Raw genomic sequence first — 6,209 nt, 5'->3', positions numbered from 1 at the left:
ACTCTGTGTGCCGGCTCTGTTGTTCCCGGCGCAGCTACCGGGGCCGGTAATTATTATATTGGCTCAACAGAGTTCCTTCTGTGTATTACAGAATAAATGGCTGATAAATCTTCGAATAATTAGTCTGCTTGAAGTGTTAAGCATGTTGCCAGAAAAAAATAAAAGAGGGCCATCTAGATGTTTCTTGAGAGAAGGGGGAACTGACTACCCTTCCTTTCCTATCGTTTGCCTCTCATCGGCGTTCGTTGCAGGGCAACATATAATTGGCTTAGAGGAAAGGAAAGGCGCCGTATCTGTCACACTTCCTCCGACAAGTGTGAGTTCGGACGGTACACCACGGCTACTGTCACGTGGCGTTCCTTGGTGCGCGTTCAAGTGTGGGATTGCAGATGGCAGGAACTCTAGGCAAGAACAGATCTCGCGGAATCTCACGAAGTATGACAGATCTCACGCACATTTCTCGAGCACGGGAATGTCTTCTATGAGCCTAGAAAGGTTTTCGTATTAAAAAAATTGCCAACAAAAACGTTACTTCCTAATGCGAAATTTGAATGCAGCTCATCGGATTTTTCACCTTTTAGATAGATAGGGAGAAAGAATTCGAGCAACACACGTATGTACAATTACAGACAACGTTTTATTTTTCACACATATTTCTTTTTCAAGAAACAATCTACTAGGAGCTCTTGATCTAAACGCATATGCGTCCTCCGCTACAACAAGAAAGGTAGCGGCGGCAGTAGGCGGAGTAACTGTGCACGCAGCAGCAGACGAAGGACTTCCACCGGTTGCCTCTCTCACGGCCACCTTACTTAGATAGAGACAGTTCGAAAACTATGCTGGCGCGCTGCCCGGGGGATTGGGCCCAAACAGTCGGCCTACAGGCGCCCGCTAACCTCAAAACGACCGCAGCGCCCCTCCCTCGACTACGCGTGATAATTAGGGCGGGAATTTTAAATGCTACTAACCCTCTTCTTTCAGCAACGCAACAGAAAACAAAACTGCATTTGCGTTTTTCAAGCGCACTTTTGTACGCATATGAAAGCCAACGCATCTGACGACGCGTCTGAAGCAAGGAGGTTGCAGACACGGCTCAAGCGTTTTGTCTGCTTCCTGTCTGCCTGAGATACATCTGCAAACACGGTGGCTTCTCATGCATTAAAAAGTGTGTTTCGGGCAATGCCCACTGGGGGGCACCAGGTTGGGAATTAAAACGCGAAAATAATAATTAGCGAAAAAAAATGGGTTGTTTCGACTGCAGGGCAGTATTGGTAGGTACACATGCTACTCATTCCTCAGATAAAGTGTGAAGGAACAAAGAAATATTTCATGAGTACTTCGAAGTGTGAAGTCAGTAATTTAACGGTCTTGAAAGGTAAGGCGTTCAGTTTATTAAGTAAACGAGAAATCTGCTGTAATGTTGGAACTATAACGCACAGTATTGAGGAAAGCAATGAGACACCCAAATAAGCTCCTGTGCATCATATACCGGAGCAATAAGGGCTAACGTTTCTTAGCTTACGCCGTCTCCTTACCTCACAAGAGGAACCCACTCAGCTCAAGGAGCAGTTAAAGGGAGTTTTGGGATCGCCCTTAGACGCTGCATGGACATATTGAGGCGAGGAGCCGATTGCACGCTTTAGGTTTTGAGAACATGGCTGTAAAGTTTAAAATATTTTTATCCGCACAGCAAAAAGAGTTGGTGCGGATCTATATAATTTTATTGTGAGGGATACGCTCGTTTTGCATATTGTACGTGTTATTTGAATGTTCTGGATGCCTTGGCGGGAGAAAATCCTTGGTATGACGTCGTACAAACGTTTGCGGTGCAACACCAGTGCAGGGGTGGGAGCGCATATTTGCCTCCCTGTTGATGAGCTCGCAGACATCCGAACTGTCGAAGACTCTCTACCAGTCATGCACTAAAAAGTATTTGTGCTGTGAAGCTAGCTGCAGAGTTAGAGGCTAAGGTCTACTAGTCCGGGTGCAACATAGGATTTGGCCTCAGTATGTCACAATAGGCTTGTCCTTTGACCTCAAACTGCGGCAACGGTGAATTGTACTGCGCTTGATTTTTGGTTCTTATAATCCAGTTTGCAAGTTAAGGAAAGGTGTCCACCTAAAAAGTGAGAGATACTGCGTCTTCCTTTCCCCAAAAATCCACGAAAAATAAAAATAAGATTAAACGCCTAAATAAATGTAGGCGTTTAATCAATCAATCAATCAATCAATTAATCAATCACGTCTTTATGTCCTTTGAAAAGAAGGAGTACGGGACTAAAAGCTTAGAGAGCTTGACGAGGTCCCGACCCCTTACAAGTAAGAAACAGCAAGACGACGGCCAGTCATGCATAAAATTTACAAAAATAGACAAGTAGCAAAGAGCATGGAACAACACACACTGCAAGTGGCAAACACAAGAAAAACAAATCAACAAAAATGCCGATACAAATAATTTAACACTAGAATAGAAGCTGTCGATAAGAACGCGAGCAAAATGGAATCTATTATTTTAGTCCTGCGAAAAAGCAAGTTGGCAAAAACATTTGATGATATCCTTTTGGTGACAGGTAGGATCAAACTCCTGCCAGTTTAGTTTAGCAGCGAGGGTAGCTTGTAAGATAAAGATTGTCCATCATAAGATGCTCTAGGTGTGCGAACCAGCCACATTTATTTATATCTGGTTTGACGATCGCTTGCGTTCACCTGCAGTTTTGCAAGACGTATTGCATAATGCCTGTGAAACTTAACAAAATACTTATAATGTAGCATCAACCTATAACTGCACAAGCAAAATACTGGAAGAATATCATATTTTGGAAAAAGAGGTTTCGTGGAGGAAGTATAATGAACATCAGCAATATAACGCACGGCCCTTTTCTGCAGCAAATGTAAAAGTATCTCTCGCCGAACAGTGAGAGATACTGCGCATTCTTTTTCCCAGAACCTAGCTCACGAAATATTAAGGAATAGGGGAATGAAAAGGCAGTGTTGAATGGCAGATCGGTTTTACCTTTAATGTCAAGGAGGAGCTTCGCTCCATTACAAACCTTCTACAGCATAGCTTAAAAATGCAAAACCACGCCTAAATGTTTTACTCGTACAAGTAGACTAAAAACATGCTTATACATCTGTAATGTTTTTTACTATAATTCAGCGAAGAACGCTTCCTTTACGTTCAGCCAACCGAGCGGCTAGGCAGGTTCTCTACCAAGGTTCTCTGCCTGTTATTTCCGAACGAATCTTTTGCGCCGCCCATTTTTTGTTACTGCATTTGTGCAGACTTATATTTGCTGTAAGATAAGATAAACTACTGCACAGATCCGCTTCACTCGAGGTTAAGGCTCTTTTAGAACCCAAACTGACTGAGACTGTGAAGTAGGAAATGCCATTTTGATTGACTGCGGTTCTTTATTGAGCACCGATATAGCACGGGCGTCTTCTACTCCGTCTCCTAAACGCGTCCGCCCGTGGAAGCTGAAAAAAGCTGCCCTGGTCTACTTTGTTATTCCGAAAATCTAATTCAATACATTTTACGCAGCTGCATCCAAAATCAATTGCACCGACAAAAAACAAAAAAAACTTTCGTTTTAGGCACTTAGAACCTTTTCAAGTGTGGCTAGGCGAAAGCCTTTCCTGGGATTCATTTGGCGATTTCTCACTCATTTGCTTCATCGCAGTTCTGTGTTTTGCTCCTTTAGTTGTTTTCATTTTTATTTGTTTTTAAACCATATATTTTGCTTATTTTTTACTGTTTCTACTATTTTTTCTCTTTAATACTTCTTTTCTCTTTTACTCTTCACTGATTGTTTACTGACTTTTTCACTTCAATGACTTTTGCAACGCTTTTGTAGATGTTTTGCACAATTTTGGCGCATTGCGCACATTTTCGATGCTCATGAGTTTTTAGACGTCTGCACACTGCTGTGTTACGGCTATTTTGATATAAAATTGACGTTTTGCAATTAATTATTGAATAATTATTCCGGATGCACGCCATTTTCAAAAAGATATATTTTTTACCCCCTGTACCTCACACAGCCATTCCCTTGCTCTTAATTGACGTCATTTTTCGGAATAGGCGGCGTGACTAACTCTGCCGATGGGCACTGTATGTACAGCCATGACCTGTGAATGCTTTCGCCCTAATATTATCATCATCATTCTTATTATGATCAGCATGACTATACCCGCCGCAGGGCGAAGGCCTCTCCCATATTTCTCTAATTAACCCGGTTCTGTGCTAGCTGCATTCACTTGACCCCTACGAACTTCGTAACCTCATCCGCCCACCTAACTTTCTGCCGCCCCCTTCTACGCTTTCCTTTCCTTGGAATCCAGTTTGTTACCCTAAGCGACCATCGGTTATCCTCTCTTCGCACTACATGTCCTGCCCATGTCCATTTCTTCCTAATTTCCGCTAGAATGACGGTAGCTCGAATTATTTCTTTGACCCACTCTGCACGCTTCCTATCTCTTAATGTTACCCCTACCATTTTTCGTTCCATAGCTCTCTGGGTTGTCCTCAACTTAAGTAGAACCCTCTTGGTTAGCTTCCATGTTTCAGCCCTGTAGGTGAGTGTAGGTAAGATGCAACTGTTGTATACTTAGCTCTTGAGCGATACCGGTAAGCTGCTAGTCATAATCTGCAAGGTCTTGCCAAATGTGCTCCATCCCAATCTTATTCTTCTTGTTATTCCCTTTTCATGATCCGGATCTGCGGTTACTACCTGTCCTAAGTAGACGTATTCGCCTACTACTTTCATTGCTTCGCTACCTAATGTAAACTGCCGTTCCTTCCTGACGCTGTTGAACATTAACTTAGTCTTCTGCATATTAATATTCAAGCCTACCTTTCTACTTTTCCTGTCTAGGTCATCAATCATTATTTGCAGTTCATCCCCCGAGTTACTTAGCAAGGCAATGTCATCAGCAAATCGCACATTACAGAGGCATTCTCTATCTACCCTTATCCCTAACTGCTCCTATTCCAAGTCTCTGAATACTTCCTCTAAGCAAGCTGTGAATAGTACTGGGGAGATCGTGTATCCTTGCCTAATACCTTTCTTTATGGGAATTTGTTACTTTCTTTATGCAGAACTATGGTTGCTGTGCAGCCACTATGCATGTCGTCCAGCACTTTCACGTGCGGCTCGTCTACCCCCTGATTTCGCAATGCCTGCATCACGCCGACGTTTCAACTGTGTCAAATGCTTTTTCGTAATCAATGAATGCTATGTATAAGGGCTGGTTATATTCCGAGCATTTTTCTATCACCTGATTGATGGTATGGATATGATCGATAGTAGAGTACCGTTTCCGAAACCCTGCTTGATCCTTTGCTTGATTGAAGTCTAAGGTTGTCCTGATTCTATAAGCGATTACCTTAGTAAATACCTTATACGTAACAGACAGTAAGTTGATTGGTCTGTAATTTTTAAGGTCCTTAGCGTCCCCTTTCTTATGAATGAGAAAAATGTCCGCATTCTTCCATGGTTCCGGTACCGTCGATTACACCAGGCACTACGTATACAGGGTGGCCAGTTTTTCTAGCACGATATCCCCCCGTCCTTCAACAAATCTGTAGTTATCTGATCCTCTCCAGTTGTTTTCCCCCTTTCATAGCTTATAACGCTTTCTTGACTTCGTCCTTCATCACTGGTGGATCGGCTGACTGTTCTTCCCTACTTCCAATCTCATTACGGTCCTGACTACTTTGGCTGCTGTAGAGATGTGTATAGAACTCCTCGGCTACTTTGACTATCTTCTCCATATTCGTGATGACGTTGCCCCACTTGTCCCTTAACGCATACATCTGGTTTTTGCATATGCCCAATTTCTTCTTTACCGCTTTAAGGCTTCTCCCATTATTTACAGCATGCTCAATTTTCTCCATGTTATACTTCCTTATATTGGCCACCTTGATCTTATTGATTAGCTTTGATATCTCGGCCAATCCTATCTGGTCTTTTGGATTGGAAGCTTTCTTGCTCTGGCGTTTCTTAATCAAATATTTCGTCTCCTTAGACAGCTTACCGGTATCCTAACTATCCTACCGCCTACCTCTACAGCGCACTCAGTAATCATAACTCTAAAATTATTGTTCATTGCTTGTAGGGCAATGTCGCCATCCTCGGTTAGAGCTGAATATCTATTCTGTAGCGAGATCCTGAACTCTTCTGCCCTCCCCCTCACCGCTAATTCATTGA

Source organism: Amblyomma maculatum, unplaced genomic scaffold (genome assembly GCF_055883805.1).
Source record: "Amblyomma maculatum isolate TAMU_Amacu unplaced genomic scaffold, ASM5588380v1 scaffold_13, whole genome shotgun sequence".
Taxonomy (NCBI): domain Eukaryota; kingdom Metazoa; phylum Arthropoda; class Arachnida; order Ixodida; family Ixodidae; genus Amblyomma; species Amblyomma maculatum.
This window is presented reverse-complemented; position numbering follows the sequence as displayed.